This window comes from Staurois parvus, unplaced genomic scaffold, assembly GCF_062004578.1.
Source record: "Staurois parvus isolate SC_StPar_1 unplaced genomic scaffold, SC_StPar_1.0 ptg000059l, whole genome shotgun sequence".
Taxonomy (NCBI): Eukaryota; Metazoa; Chordata; class Amphibia; order Anura; family Ranidae; genus Staurois; species Staurois parvus.
This window is the reverse complement of record NW_028317855.1, coordinates 15,652,587-15,672,368: the sequence shown is the minus strand read 5'-3', so window position 1 is coordinate 15,672,368 and position 19,782 is coordinate 15,652,587. Positions and strand designations below refer to the sequence as shown.

The 19,782-nt window shown below is 40.7% G+C and overlaps 1 protein-coding gene across 2 annotated transcripts in view; it reads left to right on the top strand.

The window, feature by feature from the left end:
- The window catches only part of HIVEP2 (HIVEP zinc finger 2), a 278,510-nt gene that overhangs the window by 211,590 nt on the left and 47,138 nt on the right, over window positions 1-19,782 (top strand). The window lies entirely within an intron of this gene.

The window sequence follows — 19,782 nt, the reverse complement described above, 5'->3', positions numbered from 1 at the left end:
GCAGCACAGTGATGAACCTCAACTTTCTCTTCTATAAGCATGCTTCATGTCACAACATAATCTGATTGACTCCTCGTGCTGTTTTTTCTTCTTTCACTCCAGCCCTGCTATAAAAGTATTTTAAATGCAGGTATGCATACAGCTTGCATTTAAAAATATCTTTAATTTGACTCTAAAGGCAATTTTTTAATAATTAAAATAAAAAAGAGGTTTCACTTACCTGTTATGTGCAACGATATTGTACTTAGCAATCCTTTGCCCCTCCTACGGCAGCCCGCTGCAGGCGCTATCCACGCCTTCTTTCTGCAGGTGCAGACAGCTATACTATGGGGGCACCTGTGCAGGTGTGTTCCCGAGCCAGGCTGTGTGTGTCTATAGAGCCTTGCTCTCACAGGATTTGACTGACAACAGCGGGTACCTATGGCTCCAGCTGCTGCATGCATCTCCTGTGAGATCAGGAAGTGGAGGAGCGGTGCTGCAACTGGGACAATGCTGGACTGGTGAGAGGAACCAAGTAAATTTTAGCATATATCAATGATTACAGAGCTTAGATTGTATCTAGAGTTCAGCTTTACATAGTTACATAGATAGTCTGGCTGAAAAAAGACAAAAGTCCATCCAGTTCAGCCATAAAAAGAAAAAAAAGTTATAATGTTACCAGTAATAGAAAAAACACCATAGGATTAGGTGAATCACTGGTGGAAGAGCTTTTGATGTGTTTATCTCAAACAGAAAAATATTACTATAGGAATATACAATATAAAAGAAAAAAAAAACAAGAGGCCTTATGGTTTATGGTTTAAATTTTTGCTCCTCTTGCATAATAAGAAAAGCAGACTATTGCATATTGTTATTAGCCCATATTTCCACAAAATCCATTTCAAGGGAGCAATATGGATTATCCATTAGTTTGTCGGCTGTGATTTAGACGGCTCAGCTCGTTGATGTTTTTATTTTATCTAGGGCCAAGATACAGTACTAATGTCCCTCATTTTCATTACTTATGTGCAATACAACCTCTGGGAATCTTTTCTAAGGAATGCCTTAGTCTGTCTACGATATATTCATTTTTAAACTGGTGGGGTATGGCAGAAACATTTTTCTTCTTTGTCAGATCTCCACTTTCAAAATCTGTAACCACATCCAGCACATTGTTCTAGATAAATGAGTATAACAGCAGCAAGTGGAAAGATTTGTCTTTGATTTTTCCGTCTGGGTGCCCTCCCCCTCAACTTTAGGGCTTGCCGGCTCAGGTTATATATAGAAACAGGAAGCTTTTGGGCATCAGATAGTTAACCGAGATAACAGATTTTCAAAAAGGGAGAAAAAAAAAAGTGTACCTGAGCTAAATATAAACCCAGCTGTGTCTATTTATAAGACACTCTTTTCTGACACCAGATCTGCCTCAAGTTGATAGCTTGCTACGATTTCCTTGGCCCTTATGAAAATGCAGTTACTGCGTAGGAGGAGAAAGGCTGTCAGGTGTCACTTATGTTATCATGTGCTGTGATGGGTGAGCTCAGGCAGGAAGAACAAAGCTAAAAAAAACACAAGTCTTCTCTTAATAATTTGCCCTTTGCAGCAACTGAGTCTTATCTGGCCACCCACGTTCATCTGGCTGCTGACGTGGTGCTCACTTCATTTGCACAAGATATTTTTATATCTTTTGTCTTCTTTTGAGGAACCGACAGAGAGGGCTTGCTGTGTAATGATTTATATCTCACTCCAAATAGGCTACCCTGAAATCTTGTCTCATTGCTGCTGAAAAGAAGAGTGCTGCTAGCAGAGATATTGTAAAACAGCAGGTTTGTTCAGCAGAGATATGTCTCAATCCATACAACTAACATGCCTGTAATATTTTTAATAGTTTAACATTGGAACAAATTGTTAATTTCCCCCCAAAGAGCCAGTGTTAAATTTATCGTTTTAATTCTAGTCTCTTCGACTTATTTGTCTGATTTCAGAAATTAAAGCTGAACTCCAGGCAGCTCTATGAAATAATGCAGTTATGTAATTAATTAGAAACATGTTATTTAAAGCAACTAGTGTAATTAATTGTCTTAATATCCTCCTCCTGTAATTCCCAGTAAAGTGACTCCACCATGAAACGCATGCAGCTGTTTATTTTGGGGTGCCCCCTCTTCTCAGTGACTTGTTAATATACCTTATCTTCTCCCAGGATTACATTCACTTTTTAAGCACTGATATTTTATTCATTTTGTCTAGCTCATGTGTTTATTCCTCTTTGACATCTATTGATCCTTATGCATCTCTTGCGCATAATAGTCTTGTTAGGGGTTTTAAGATTTTTCATTAGAAGAATGGCATGGTACACATCTCTTTGATGCATTAAACATATATTTTGCTGTTGATAGATTTTTCCTACTTCAGACTCTGCTGTTGGTTTGGGTATCAACATTTTTGTATCTTTAAGGCCCCATTTGCAAAGCTTCAAAATGGTCAACATACAAAATCTCATGTTTTTCAATTGTGCCTGTTCAAACCCAAGCATAGTGTCTCTTGAATCTTGTAACAAAAAATTACATAAACTCCTTTTGAGAAACAAGCTACAAGCTTCCAGTAGACTCCAATGGGAGCACCTGTAAAAAACATAATTTCCTAGTAACTGGCTTTCCAATGGTTAAAATAATTTAAAAAAGAAACAAATGCTCAAGCCTCACACGGATACAACAACTCTCAAAAATGCCTGTACACATGTCTAAAAAAGCCTGTGAAAATTAACAGCTTAGCTCAGGTGTGAATGAGTAAAACCTCATTTTGAAAAATATTTAAATATTTTTAGTGCAGCAACAGTATTATGGTGTTTTTTGTTTCAGTTGTTAGATTTTTGACAAACAACAACAGCACAAGCAACAAGCGGAGGAAATCAACAGAAGGACTTCACCATAATCATGCTCTGTTAGCAAGTTGTGTTGCCCTGGGCTTTCATAAAGGCTCCAACCACCATTCTGTTTCTACCTTGTATTAAGCAGGCCATAGATGGTGCAATTTTCTTTTTTGCAACCACGGGTTGAAGAAAAGAAAATTGATTGTTTACCCCATCAACATAGTGTTGATGGGTGAATCCCTCCCACACTTGCAATAATCACATCCTAAAATTCTGACATGCTGGTTGTATCCAAGTCTACCATTGGATCGACTCGGGTACAATCAGTCTGCCCATATATGGATCAAATCTCGGCCGGTCCCTGCTGAACCGGCCAAGATTCTAACCATCTATGGAAGGCTTTAGAGTCAGCGGACTTTATATGTAAAGCTGTCATCATGCATTACAGGCGGTGTTGTATGTGCTGTAAATGCAGCTGCCATTTTGTAGAATTTAAAAGCAATCCACGTAAGGCTCCACCCAACGCTTTTCGTGCACATACACAGGGGCACGCCTTACGCGCTGACGTCACGTGGCCGGAGCTCGGAGCGGCTGCCATTTTGGTATGCTTTTATGCACTTAACACTTTAATATGTGGATTGCTTTTAAATTCTACAAATAAATACTACACTATATGCCATGCCTTCGGCTCCTGTGGTGAACTTCTCCCCCTAGGAGGATCCTTTTGCTGGAGGAGTCCTTATAGCCCTTATTTGGAGAAGTCAGGTCCCTGCTTATGGCTTTCTGAGACCCCCCCATAAGGATCAGCACAAAATGCTGTTATACCAGTGGTGTTCTGGTGAGTGCACATCCATATAAGGTGGTGGATTTCCTTATTGGATCATGAGCACTTTTGAATATCTCACTTGGTATCGCTGTATCTTGTAGTTCCACAGATTTCTTCACTAGCTGAAGAGCACCCACGCATCACATGGCATTTCTGTGACTTGTAGTTCCACAGACAATTCATATTTACCATGTAATTAATGTTGAGATTTGTATTGATACAGATGTTTTTTATCAGATTTTATAAGATTTGATATATTTTATTAGATTATGTCACACTGATATTATATAATCACTATATTCATGTAAGCACCTTATGATTGCATTTGACACTTATTTCTAGCACTGCACTTATATTTGTACTCATATATTGTGGGTTTTGTTACGTTGCCTATATTGTGCTAGCAGCTATTCTACTCTCCGCGCTTGGTTTACATCTTGCACTATACAACATAGAATGTGCCCATTAGAGTGCCCCTTAATAAAACATGTGCCAATCAGAGTGCCCCTTAATATAAATGTGCCCATCAGAGTGCCCCTTAACTTAAAATGTGCCCATCAGCATGCCCCTTATTTTATGTTAAGGGGCACTCTGATGGGCACATTTTATGTTAAGGGGCACTGTGACGGGCACATTTCATGTTAAGGTGCACTCTGATGGGCACAACATAGAATGTGCCCATCAGAGTGCCCCTTAACATAAAATGTATCCATCAGGGTGCCCCTTAATATAAATGTGCTTATCAGAGTGCCCCTTAATATAAATGTGCCCATCAGAGTGCCCCTTAACATAAAATGTGTCCATCAGCATGAAGGGCAAATTTTATGTTAAGGGTCACTCTGATTAGCACATTTTATGTTAAGGGGCCCCCTATGGATACATTTTATGTTAAGGAGGCACAAATGGGCACATACTGTGGAAAGAGGCACTCTGATGGGCACATGTGATGGACAGGAGCACTCCAATGGGGAATATGACATAAAGGGGCACTCTGATGGGGAAATATGATAGAAAGGGGTACTTTGAGTGTAAGAAGGCACTGACTTGAATACCTGATGTAAGGTGGTAATGTGATGGGGATACCTGATGTAAAGGGGCATTCTGATGGTGACACCTAATGTAATGGGGCTTACTGATGGGCACATCCTATTCGGACCTCGGCCAGAAGAAAATTTTAGTGACTGGACCTCCTTGAATTTTAATTCAATACTCCTGCACTAGTCCATAGCTGGTTGCACAAGGTAAAATAAATACATTATTTACATTTGTGCTGAGTGTTAATTTATGTGCATTAATGTGCGTTATGTCACAAGTTAATGCGTGCCATATTAAGCAGCCCATTAAAAGCAATGGACTGTCAATGCACCAAATTGTCCCAAATATCGGACTTGCCACAAAATCTTTGTCACAACACACTATGTATTGAAGTGCCTTTCAACACATGTGCATTGCCTTAGTCCGTTGGGGTACTATTCAAATTAATAGCACCACAATGAGTATATATAATAAATAATAAGTGTTGTGATTAACACGTGTGTTGCCCCTGTGCATAGATGTAAATTCGAAGGTTGCCCTTTTTATTCTTCTGCACTGACATATGATTAGGAGTGCCAATGTTATATTCAGGTATGGGATGTGGTAGTCCGCAAAGTTCCGAGTGATTCTGTCGCTGGGGGGCCAACCCACGATCACTGTGGCAGCTCGAGGTGTCCACCAAAGAAGATAAGATGGAGGTTGGAGAGCCTTTATGGTGTAATTCAGGGGTGTCCAAACTTTTTTCAAAGAGGGCCAGATTGGATGAAGTGAACATGGTGGAGGGCCGAACATTTTTCCAAACATTCTTTGAACCATTACAATTAAATGCAAATAAATTATTTTATGTCAAGTTAATTGCAAACGACATATTTTTCATTTCATAACATTAAGATCAACTGACAGCTGAGTTTTCACAATGTATTGAAAATAAATTTAAAAAAAACTTACCTGCACTAATGTGAAGGGTGAAAAAGGTAGCTGTAGCTGAAGTCTCTGCTCGGCAGCCGGGAGGGGAAGAGAAACACACTTCACGCTGGAAGCCCGGCCCTGACGTCGCCGCCCTCTGTCGCTCCCAGCGCGGCACAGTCACGCATGCGCACTGCTCTCAAGCAGAAGACTGTCTGCCACAGAAGGGAGGGCCGTGCGACAGCCGCATTTACACAGACCAGGGAGAACGCGCCGCAGTCAGGCATGCACACTGCCCTCTGCTCTCAAGCAGAAGACTGTCTGCCATAGAAGGGAGGGCCGTGGGAGGGCCACATTACACAGAGCAGGGAGGGCTGTTGGAAGGCCGTATTAAACCGACCCCAGGGCCATAAATGGCCCACGGGCCGGACTTTGGACATTCCTGGTGTAATTGACTGGGTGACTCAAAAATTACAATTATCCCAAAAGGTCAATCTGTGGAGAAATAAGGAAAAAATTATGTGACTGCGGTCACCCTATAGGGCAGGCACACAAAACCTTCCGTGTGCCCAGGCAGTGAAAACACAATCTTAATGCAGTATGAATGTAGTCACTCAAGATGCCAGAAGCCTGGCTGCTGCATAACCCAGACCATACAGCACCACCTGTCATAGATTATTATACAAATGTTAATATATCACCCTAAACTGAAGAAGTGACAATTTGTAGCCACGAAATGTGCTTTTATGGTGAAACAAAGCAACCGGATGTTCATTAAACCAGATGACTCAGACTATGACTTCTGCCGATCAGATCACCCATGGATTATTTCAGATCTCCCTAAATTCACCTTATTTTATGTTCAGTTCTTCACCTTATTAAGATTGTTATTATTATACAGTTCAGTACAGAAGGAATAGGATGGCCTTGCTCATGGAGTATACAATCTAAATGAAGGGGTAGTGGTACAAAAGGTAACAACTGAGGGGATAATCTGATGGAGGTGGCCAAAGTACAGTTTTTAGGTGGAGGCGGGGTAGGCCTCTGTAAAGAAATGAGTTTTCAAGGATCCCCTGAAGGCAGACAGGGTAGAAACTAACTAGACATACTGGAGTAAGGAGTTCCAAAAGATAGGAGAGGTTCTGCAGAAGTCCTGGAGGTAAGCATTGGGGGAGGTAACAAAGGATCTAGAGTGCAAGATGTCTTTGGAGGAACAAAGAGGACCATTTGGGCCATATCTCTAGATTAGGTTGCTGATGTAGCTGGGGGAAGTGTTGTCAATGGCTTTGTATATTTTGAATTTTATATGTTGAGCTAATGTAAGCCAGTGAAGGGATTGGCAGACAGGGGCAGCAGCCACGAATCAGTTACTAAGGTGTATGAATCTACCAGCAGCATTCACGATAGACTGAATGAGCATTCATGTCAGACTGATGAAGAGGCAAGACCTTGAAACGTGTTAGCCCGTTGGATGTCCTATTGCTCTGTCATGTGATATGACGAATTGTGGACTGGATGTTGCTGTTTCTATTTGATGAGCTTCTATGCATTTGTCATTTTGTGTGTATAATAATTACCACTTTTATTTGGAATAAAATCATGTTTTAAAGATAATGCACTAGGCTAGTGTGCTCTCTGTTTTGCTTTATAGTTTCACTGAAGGGGTATAACCTGTGTTAATGTAGGCCACTGAGAAGGAAGTTACAGTAGTCAAGGCAGGAGATAACAGGGATTGAATAAGTTGTTTTGTGGTATGGTTAGTTAGGAAGGGGCGATTTCTGGAAATGTTATGGAGATTAAGGTGGCAAGATTTGTCAAGTGATTGGATGTGATATACTGTAAGTATTTCTGCAAATAGGTATGCATTGCTGCAAACTGCAGGTACCTAATGTCTACCTTCATAGAGACTTGGCCTTTGCTTATGGTCAAGTCTAAGTCTACTTTGGACTCAATCTCTGGTATTGCAATGTATGCATATATGGTGAAGTTGAGGCTTGCCTACATATCTCTTACAAAACACAAGTCATAACTCTGCGTAAAGCTTTTTTTGTCTGGCATATTTTGACATCAGATTACCTAATATTATATATCAGATATTTGGATACAATGCATCTTTTTTCAGGGACTCCTAATTAGCACCAGTAGACTAACCATTGATTGAGTTCACAAAAGTACAGTTTTACATTGAGTTGATCTACTAAAGGAGTAAAGAAGATTCTCTGACAAGTGATTGTTCACTTAGCTTTGTAGATAAGGTGAAGCTGTGTTTACATTGAATACACAATTATGTGCAAGGGAAATTAAAAAATATATTTTCAGCATGCACATGATTGAATTGGATCATTTAACTCAATACAGTTTGAGTTTCCAAGATTAGTGTAAATTGAGTTTCCAAGCTAAGTGTACTTTGCTAAGTAAACAGTCCCTATTGCTTTAGTAAATCAAACCCAATATGTACATGTAACAGATGTACTATGTACGGCATATTATAGCTAGTGTACGTGCTCTATCCGTGAACTTACAGAACATTAAGTTATACATATTTGCAAAGTCTTAGAGTTTCCAAGGACTTTCCTAAACTTTGCATGCTAAAAAACCCTCAGAAATAATGAAAAATACACATTATCACATTTTCTCTACACAAGACAGAAATATGTTTGTCGGTTAGTGTTACAATGTGAATTTAATCAGTTCTAACATCTTTCTATCTTAAATGAAGAGCAGACTGACAACCTTCTTCCACAATTGAAACCTCTAGGAATGATTATTTGGTTTTGAAGGTCTAAGTGATAGAAGTGTGAACTTATCACACTATGTCTAATTTTAAAATAGGAATAGCAGAAAGGAAGGAGTGCCCAATGTCCAAAAGAATGCACTTTTGATGGTAAATTAGGAGGCATTTATTGAGAGTAACAACAAGTGCATCATCCTAACGTGTTTTGGGAAAAAAATACTCTCCCTTCTTCTGGGCTGTTGCTGCACACTAATAAATAGGAAATATTCCCACGTTGGTTATATATTACATTATATTATAAATTACAGAGTGACTGCTGTCATTCCAGGGGCTGCCCATTATTTCCTCCGAAAGCTGGAAAATATATAACCTACATGGGAATTTTTCCCGTTTAATAGCGTGCAGAAACAGTCCTGAAGAAGGGGGAGTCTTTTCTCCCAAAACGCGTTGGATTTATGTTCTAGTTGTTACTCCCAATAAATGCCTCCTAATCTACCATCAAAAGTGCATTATTTTGGACATTGGGTGCTTCTTCTATTCTACTATTCCAAGTATATATGTGTAAACGACATCAAGGCTGTACCAGGAAGGCAGCAGCCCAAATCCTAAGAGGGTTTACCGCCAATATTCACTATTGGGTACAACTGACTGGTGGGACTTCTCCCTACTCACCCATGCAACCGCCCAATTACGACCAGTGACTGATCCAGTCAGTCCAGTCAGTCACTTCAGCACAAACATAATTTTAAAATAGAGCTTCTCAAACAAATATCACTTGTGAGCTTATAATGTTACCTATCAAAATATACCTGATGGATGGCCATTATGTTAGTGATTGTCTACCATTGGATCTTCTCTTCATATTACTGATACCTCCATAATGATATTGGCAATCTGTAAGTACAAAGAATTATGATATGCCGTTGCAGCCAACCAGATGTCAGCTTTCATGATTTCAATCTGTTCAAAAAGTACCTATATTTATGTTTATTACAGAATGCCCACAGTGTTTTTCCTATTATATAATTCAGACTAAGTAATGAGCATACTCACATCAGTTCATTACTATAGACAGATTCTGCAAACATCCTTGCATGATTTAAAAGAGTTAAGGAATGAAAAAAAATAAACAGTTATACTTGCCTAGATGGCTACAGTACCAACCCCAGCTGCATCTGTCCGCTGCCAGCTCTAAAATGAGAAATGATTGATCAAAGACCGCTCATCGCTCAGTTTTATAGTTGGTAAGGTTGAATAAAGACACCAGTCCATCCAGTTCAACCTGTAATGGTGTTCTTGGTATTCAGTCTGCAGAGTGTCATTCACCAGCTCTTTATTCTACCCCTCCAGCACTCACTGGATGTGGTGGGGGCGGCTGGCTCAGGCTCTTGATGGTGTGCTGAGAGACTCAGTCAGCTGCCAGTCCAAGCACTTGGGTGGATCCAGACTTTAAAGTCGAAATCTTTCCAGAGCCTGTACTAGCTGAGTGACATCAGCTGGCAGCTAACTTTAGCCCGCTCTGGTCTGAAAATGGGTCACAGGAGTGCAAAACAAAGTGCACTCCTGTGATCCATAGCTTTGGCCATACTTCTCCTTTAAGTATCCTGTAAGCCCTGTGATGGTGAATTATTACCTTTTTGGTCTTGAAATATGGCAGCAGTATTAGCTATTCCTAAGTTGTTAAAGGATGAGTTCACTTTTTGGACACAAATAATAAATGAACATTTTTTTGCAGGTAAAAAAAATATGCATTTATTATTTCTGTCCAAAGGAGCCTGGAAAGCATTGCACCAGTTCTCAGTAGGTCGGCTCCACAGCATGTGGTAGCTCATTGAAAACTACAAGCCCATGGCTGCTAAGGCTGTCGGGACTTGCAGTTCATTCATTCACAGAACACTGTTTTCAAATGTGACAGTGCGGGGAAACTTCTCCTGGTACTATCTGTCAGATGGAGGGGGGGCGGCAGGCACAGCTGCGGCTATGGGCACATGTTACATGTTCCATGCTAAAAACGGGTGAAACTTGTAACATGTTCCAAAGGTGAACTTATCCTTTAAGTACTCCCCACAAACCCAGGGAAGTAGCACTGTACGTTCCTGGAGACTGCGTAAAGGAAAGGATCTGTCGAGGGCCATTCACCCTAGGTTGTGTGGCGTCTCTTCCATCAGCGACCCACCAGATTTATACACTGGCACTACTGCAGAGAGATCCTTTCTTTATTTTTTTTTATAGTGAGTTTTGTTGATTTATATATAAATTGTAACAGCTGTTACATAATACATGTTAAAACTTGTAGAACTTGTTCGTAAGACTACATGAAGATCAATTAAGTGACCATCTGTATGATATAAATAAACAAACGATCCTATGGATGTAGGCAGACATTTTAATGAATATCATAATGGAGATATATAGACTTTACAGATTTAAGGTATTGAGAGAGTTAATACTCCTAGAAGAGGAGGAGATGTCTTGCTGAAATTGTGTAAGAGAAAGGTGTACTGGATCTTTACTATGCATACTAAGATCCCAGAAGGATAAACTGTGAAAGGAATGTCACATATTTTTATGAATGAATGTACACCTCTCCCTTGTGCACAGGGAAGACATTAATTGAGTAATATATTTGTATTTGCAGCTGTTGTGCCATACAATATAATATTTAATATAGCCCATATTTATAGCTAGTAGAATGCACGTCCTGTTTCTGCCTAAAGCTGATAATTTATAAAGCTAGTATGTTCTTGTCTTGCATGCATTTGTAAAATGTTTTAGATAATATATTTATATTTTTAAAATGTAAGATTTGTATTGAATTGTACAAAATCATATAAACTTTGATTACATTCTACTGAAAGTCACCAGTGTTTCGGAAAGAATGATGAGTAAGTGCAGTAGTTGTCTTTCAACTGGAATTTTATGATTAAAATGTATTTAAACTCACAAGCAAAAATGTAATATGTTGCAGCTTACTAGACCTTTTTTTGCTTTATTTGCATGTGGCAATTCTGCAAATACAACACTTTCTGTCCCTGGGTGGCTACAACACTCCTCCACTGTATCTATGGAGGGAGCCATGGTTGTCACCCTAGGCCAGGGGTAGGCAACCTGAGAGCCGCAGGACTACAAGTTCCATCATGTTTCTGCAAGTCATAGCTGTAGCTGTCAGTTTTGTAATCTTTGCAATGCCTCATGGGAAATGTAGTTCCACAACAACTAGAGAGCCACAGGTTGCTACCCCTGCCCTAGGCTGTTCTCTTGATATGGACTGCAAATATGTCTGTATCTCCTCATCTCCATTACATAGGGGACAGTATAGTTGTTACTTTACAGAAGATAGCTAGAAAAGAAGATATTCTTTGGTGCAGTTCACAAGAAATGACAGTGACAGTGCATTTCTGGCAAGACCAACAGGTATTTTCTGTATTTCCTGAAAATGTTCTTATCTTGAAAAAAAAAAAAAAGAAAACCAATGCATCCACCACATTTAAGGACTGTAAGCTTCAATATATTGAGTTTTTGTTCTTGGGTTTAAATATCCTTTAAGTACTCAGCATATTAAAGTCTCACTTCTCCTGCTGTACTTTTTTAGAGTGCGGCCATCCACTGTATTGCATGTTGAGGTGATGCAACATATTTGTCATAGGCGGTACCTTACCCCATATAACGTGCCAACATTTTCCACTGCCAACTGTCCAGTTTGCGGGACTGCATGTGGAGAAACAGGATACTTCTTACACATCCTATGGCAGTGCAAGCACCTCTGTAGTTATTGGAATGACATGTTCAAGCTACTTGGTACCATAATAAAGATGCATTTATCCACCTCACCCGAATTGACTATCTTGCACATAGGCCTACATGACTTCACCTCCCCCCTCTCCCCTCCCCTTACCTTACGATAATTACTCATATACTATTCGCAGTTAAACTCAACATAACAAGTAAGTGGAAGTCAGTGATACCTCCCCCACTCTCAGATTTAGTGAGATGCTTTAACAAACAATGTTCTCTTGAGAGAATGTTAACTTTTAAAACTAGGGTCTATAACTACTTTTGTGACACATTGTATCTCTCTTTTGATTAAAGCGAACTGCATATTAGGCTTACAGAGTTCATTAAATGATCACCTTCAGATGAAACTGTATGACAACATCTGTTACTGTTACTTTTCTCTTGTTTTTATTGTCTCCCTATGTCTGCCTATAGTACGCAATAACAACTCATTGAAAAGATAGATTTCTTGTTTTATTGTCCTAGGGCAGTGGTCGGCAAGCCGCGGCTCGCGAGCCACATGCGGCTCTTTACACATTTTAATGCGGCTCTTCTGTGTGCCGGGCGCCCGCTCCCCTCCCTCCTCTCGGGCGGCCGAGGACTCTGCAGCTAGCCCAGCAATGATTGGCCAGTCTCGCTGCCACTCACATCCTGATAGATAGTGATTGGCTGTCAGGATGTGTGTAGGCGGGGCAGCGTGACGAACGTGAGGGGAGCTAGGCTCCTCTCACAGTCCGCCCTGAAGACCGGAACGGCGCGGGGACCACGGCGAGAGGAACGCGCGGAGCAAAGGTAAGTGAATTGACACAGGGGGGACTTGGCTTACTACTTGCTACTTACTTACTACTACTATATGAGGGATGAATTAATATGGGGGATGAATTAATATGGGGGATGAATTACTATATGGGGGATGAATTACTATGGGGGATGAATTACTATATGGGGGATGAATTACTATATGGGGGATGAATTACTATAGGGGGGATGAATTACTATGGGGGATGAATTACTATATGGGGGATGAATTACTATAGGGGGGATGAATTACTATATGGGGGATGAATTACTAAGGGGGATGAATTACTATATGGGGGATGAATTACTATAGGGGGGATGAATTACTATATGGGGGATGAATTACTATGGTGGATGAATTACTATATGGGGGATGAATTACTATAGGGGGGATGAATTACTATATGGGGGATGAATTACTCTGGGGGATGAATTACTATAGGGGGGATGAATTACTATGGGGGATGAATTACTATGGGGGATGAATTACTATAGGGGGGATGAATTACTATATGGGGGATGAATTACTATGGGGGATGAATTACTATATGGGGGATGAATTACTATGGGGGATGAATTACTATAAAAACTTATTGAAACTAAAAACAGTGTACCATCCTATGTATTTTCAGTTTTAAAAATGTGGCTCTCAAAATAAATTTCAATCGTGGTTTTGGCGAGATTTGGCTCAGTTGAAAAAAAAGGTTGCCCACCACTGTCCTAGGGAATAAAGAATAAATCAGATTGGTCGCTCTGGGCAAGTTCTATACTTATGTTAGGACTTTTCTTCAGCTTTTATAGTAAGGCCCTACTGTAATAAATTCATTTAGAATTTGTGAATTATTATGTTTCCCAAACTAAGTTTTCCAACTACAGGCAGTGTCTACTTAACCATTTCAAGTCTGGATATTTCACCCTCTTCCTGTCCAGGCCAATTATCAGCTTTCAGTGCTAGCACATTTTGAATGACAATTGCGCGGTCATGCAACACTGTACCCATATGAATTTTTTAGCATTTTTTTGAGACAGATAAAACTTTATTTTGGTGGTATTTATTCACCACTGGGATTTAAATTTTTTTGCTATATAAATGAAATAGTCCAAACATTTTGAAAAAAAAGTGTTTTTCTTATAAGATTTCGCAAATAAATAATATTTCTTTATAAATCTTGGCCAAAATGTATTCACCTATCTTTTTTGTGAAAAAAAATTACCCAAATTAGTTTATAACCAAAAATTATAATTTTTTTACATATTTTTTTTATTTATGTTTTTTTTTACATACCGTCACCCTAGCAATACAGTGTCACCATAGTGACACTGTACTACTTGTGGGGGGTGATAAAGATTTTGTTTTCTTTTTTTACACTGATTGCTTTTACACCCATAAAGGCTGTAAAATCAATAATTTCCCCTTCTCTCTGGCTGCATTCTTGCAGCCATTGAGAAATACTGTGAGAGCTGTGATTGGTCACAGCTTGTCACATGGTACATGCTGTTGTGAATAGCCTTGTACCATGTGACCTCTGTGACCATTCTTAGATTTCACACGTAGTAAGCAATGATGTCAGGAAGTGACATCTTGTTTACTACTGTTCATGTGATCACTGATTGGCCAGTCAGTGATCTCATGAATTGGGACCTCACACAGAGGTTCTGTACAGCGATCGGTGTTCCCAGGGAGCGTGCACAGGCAGTGAATGCGAAGGCCGTTTATAAACGGCCACCCACTCCTGCACTGCTCCCGTCCGGCTATTTATGAACATGGGCGGTCGGGAAGTAGTTAAGTTGGATTTAGGTTGAAACAGGTAAATTTTTTAAGTGTAACTCCAGCCAAAATGTTTTTCTAAGTTTTGGATAGCATAGGGGAGGATTAACTGGCAATGCAGTGATGAGGGATTGCTGACAGGTCTGCTGGACAGTAGGTGGCAGCATGCGATGAACAGCAAGATGGCCGCCCATCGGTTTCTGGGACCAGTGTGACCTCACGCTGCCTCCGTTCTTAAGAGTCGTATGTAAGTCAGTAACTCAGGGACTGCCTGTAATATTGTTTTCTTTAAATTTTTACCTTAACATACTGGTATAGATACAAACCTGCAGAGCATTACTGTAAAAAAATACCAGATTACCTTGTAATGACAGTCTTTATTTCTGTTTTATGTGAGGTCATCGCTTTTACAGATTAAATTTACAATTCCCTTTCAACTGCTGTATTAGAGTAACTTTTGGTTTATCTACAACGTTTGCTTAGAACCATATGTCAGAACTTAAATGATGTCTGTGGAACACAGAATATAAAGGACCAACTCAATATACCTCCAGTTTATGGGTACTGTGATCTATGTAACATATTACTGCTGAAGCACAGATGATTGCACCCATATTTTAGGATGATTTAGGATGCTCACCTTGCAGTGTGATATGTAAATGAAACACTACACTGGCGCTAACACCAGGTGTTTGCAGCCTGACATCTGTGAAGGGATTTTAGAAAACATTATACTTATTTGGCAATCAAGTTACGAAAAGCCCATTGAACTTTATGAATGGTATAGCACAAGAGGTGGCTCGTATTTCACATACTTCTGAAAAGAATCAGAAAAGCTCATCAAACACTTATGTTCTGGAACAATTTGAGCTTTCAACTTAATATCCATCCAACATGTCTTGAGTTAACTAGATAGTAGCATTTCAGCTTTGTTAATAAGAAATGTCACCCAGCTATGTTCTAAATTTGTTGTAAGCTCTATAGTCTATTATTTTTTTCTTTTTTCAGTTTTGAAGAAAGTGGTGACAGGGTGGAAAAAAGACAGAGGAAGGGTTGGAGGTTTTGTTATGGATAAAGTGGGAGTAGTTAACAATTCTTTCCAGTTTGTAGTCTGTCTATGACTCCATTGGGGAGATTTTTTGCATTTGCAAAAAATGATGGGTGCCTTGGTCATTGGGGTAGAAAGGCATGGACAGTAATAAAAACATTGTCAGGCATTCTAAAACTTCCATACGCTACTAAAAATATGTATTTTGTTTTCATCTGCTTCACCTGGGAGAAAAAAAAGAGGGTAATATTGCCAAAAGGAACACAGATAACCATACAAACCTTTCAAAGACTTCAACCTTTCCCCACTCTACTGAAAAACTAAATAATACAAATTGGCTGCAGTTGGGTAAAGAGAGCAAGGAAGTTCTTGGTATTTTTCAGTAATTAAAGTGTTATTAAACCCAGGACCCTGCATTCAGTATATCTAGTCTCTCACAGTACACAGAACATGGAAATGCAATTAGTTTAGTAAATATAAACTGCTAAATACCTTTTCTCATCAACAGTTAGAGCAGTCTTGTGACTTCTATCATTGTCCAGCAGACCACTGGTTAAAGCTTGTAGGAGTAGTTTTCATTATCCTCTCATTGTCCTATGAGGCTGTGTAACCCCTGACCCTCTGTCTGGACAGCGCTGATTGGCCCTGTGCTGATCACATGCACTCTCCCAAGAAAAAAATACATCTCTAGCAATACACACCAAACTGAGCTTGTGCAGCTTACCCCCAAGGCTCTGTTCTATCAGCATATGGATTGGGGAAAGTAGAAGGGTAGGATCAGAGAAGACAGGATCAAACATCCTATTTACACAATGTGTTGGATTAATCCCTTAGGTTCCACAGTAAGTATAACAAGCATGCTTTAGGCTAGGTTCACATATATGCAGGTGGTGCTGCTGCGGATCCGCACCACCCGCACAGAGGAATGCAGACCCGCATGCAGGTGCCATTAATTCTGATGGCACGCCGCCCTGGAAATCGCAACAGTACTGGGAACCGAGGTTCCTGTGCGGGCTGCGTTTTCAGAAGAAGAGCAGGGACTTCTTCTCTGCATGTCCCGGGCATGGGAGTCCATTCAAATGAATGGGCTCTTGTGTCTGCGCAAAATGCGGACCACAGGAATGCGGATATGTGAACCAGGGGTAAGTGCATATACAGATGGATTTTACTGTTGTGGCTTTAGCAACATTTTATATGACAATAGTGATGAATTTACAATTTCTATCAACTCTTTTTTATTAAAGTTTTTCAAGACAATAACAGAACAGTGGACGACTGTAACAATAGTCGAAAGAGCATCACATGTTTGTCAGAGTTATGCAGAATAAATTCAGCAATTACATATGACTATCTGATATCTGTATCAGGAACATACTGTATCTATACGCAAGAGGTTAGCAGGTATACTGCAGACTTAACACTCAGAACATAGCAATGCACATTTCTTTCCCAAGATGACACATATGATACATGTAGCACTGCCCCTTGGGACAAGCTGGAATATATTATGGGTCCTGCGCTCAATATATCCAACCCTAAGCAAACCCAATCCCTCTGGCACAACTGGTAATGAATAGCAAATACCCCGCCAAGAAATTTGCTGACACGGGGTTAAATGAAACAAGAACAATTTTATGGAGAATGAAATGCAGTGTAGAGGGGTGGGGTTCCCCTTTCAACTTCAAAACTTACTTTTCTTCTTTTATGCAATGCAGTAAATTTGGTCTGCCACTAGAGGGCTTCACAGCCAAGAGTCTCCGAATGGCAGAGTTGCACTTTAAGCAGAATACAACTGATATCAAACAAATAAACTTACTTATACTCTATCAATGAAATGTATTACCCACACCGGTGTATGATTCTGCTTCTGAGGGGCGTTAGCTAAAAATCACCTCAGAGTCAGAACAGAATGCAATAAAGAGGTACCTCTAATAAGGCTACTAAGCCAGATTCCCCCACTCTAGTCCTTGTAACGGTGGAGCTCTAGTTGGTGCACGTTTAGTCCTTACAATGAAGTAAATAGCAGCTGAAGGCTTCTTTGGAGTTTCAGCTGGTGTGGGTTACATCCGATTTCACTAGGTTTCTGGGCTGAGAGGGTCCAACCTCAGTGTCTAAACGCAACACAAAGCACCCCAAGACCAGGGGCAGTCGCAGGATGCAATCTCCCAGTATGTGTCAGTCCCCAGGGCAGACAGTCTCAATTACACTGGTGGTGAGGGGAAAAGCAGGCAGGGGGATCTGTGGCTTGCACAGGGCCCCGGATGGGTGAGATCCCAGCAGTGGGGTGCGGATGTCCCAGTCTATATGCAAAGTGTAAATGGTGTGTCTTACTTTCTCCAGTGGGACAGCTCACCAGACTCTGAACACACAGCAGGATCCCTCTATCCGCGCTGGGTGCTGTAGTGCCTCCTCCTCTGCTTGGACGGGCTCCACATGTCCCTGTCTTTTCTCCAGCCTCGTGTCTCTCTGTTCTCCCCTTCACTTCCTGCTTCCCTCCCTCTCCCAGCGTTCTTTGCTGTGTAGTGGATGAGTCATGAACTTGGCAGAATGCCCAGGTTTTACAAACAGGAGAGAGAGAGAAAGGACTGACTGCTGAACATGTGATTCCTTCTGAATCCTCTTGTACAAGGAGCCTGCTACATACACAAGGAATGGAATTTTATCCATTACAAAAACAGTCGAGCAGAAATTAAACCAAGAAAAGAGAAACAGGGAATAATAAAAAAAACAATAGAGCAATAACTCCACATACGTTAATAATAAATAAAAAAAAAAAGAAATCCAACAGAATTCAGCAAAGTTTCAACATCCATGCCATATGATACCTTACAATCACAGAGCTTGAATAAAATGTTTCAGCGCAGCCATTTAACATCAAATACCCTTATAGTATGATTCGAAAATGCATAGGACCTCTCATATAGAGAATTTACAATTTCATTGCTTAATTTTGAGCAGTTAGTTTTAGTCAATATTCTCAATGTTAGGACAGCAGAGGTCTGCTTTGTTGTAATTATTGTGGAATACATGAACCTAGTTACATGTTATAGTAATGGTGATTGTGATAGAAGCAGAAGGTCTTTGGAAGTCTAAACACAGTAGACACTCTTACAATGTCCCGGTAAAAAACCTTAAGCCTTATTATTATTATTATTATACAGTGTTTATATAGCGCCAAAATTTTGCTCACCGCTGTACAATATAGTGGGGGACAGTACATGAGACAATACAGTAACAAAACAATATACAAGAGGTTCGAGGGCCCTGCTCCTCAGAGCTTACAATCTAGGAGGGACGGGATAGTGGTACAGGAGGAAGTGGCTGTGGGGGATGGAGTGGTAGTAGGAGTGGAGGAGATCGGCTGTTAGGTGAGGGTGGGGTAGGCTTCCCTGAAGAGATGGGTTTTCAGGGTGCACCTAAAGGTGAGGGAGGGTAGGCGACAGTCTGATGGATTGGGGTAGTGAGTTCCAGGGGATGGGGGAAGTCCTGGAGAAGTCCTGCAGTCGGGCGTCGGAGGAGGAGACCAGGGAGCTAGAAAGTAGGAGGTCTTGTGAGGAGCGAAGAGTACGGGTTGGGTGGTATTTGGGTATCAGGTCGGTGAGGTAGTTTGGGGCAGTGTTATGAATGGTTTTGTACGTCAATGTTAGTAGTTTGAATTGAATGCGTTGGGCAATCGGAAGCCAATGGAGGGAATGACAGAGGGGGGTGGCAGATGCGGAGCGGTTGGTAAGGTGGATGAGTCTGGCCGCTGAGTTCAGGATAGACTGAAGCAGGGATAGTCTGTGATGAGGTAGGCCGGTGAGGAGGGAGTTGCAGTAGTTGAGTCGTGAGATAATAAGGGAGTGAATGAGTTGTTTAGTAGTGTCTGGGGTTAGGAACGTACGTATTTTGGAGATGTTGCGGAGGTGGAACCTGCATGAGTTTGCCAACGATTAGACATGGGGTTGGAAGGACAGATTTGAGTCTAGAGTGAAACCTAGGACTTTGACTTGCGGGGTGGGACTGATGGTGGCGTTGTTGGTCGTGATGGAGAGGGTGGGGGGCG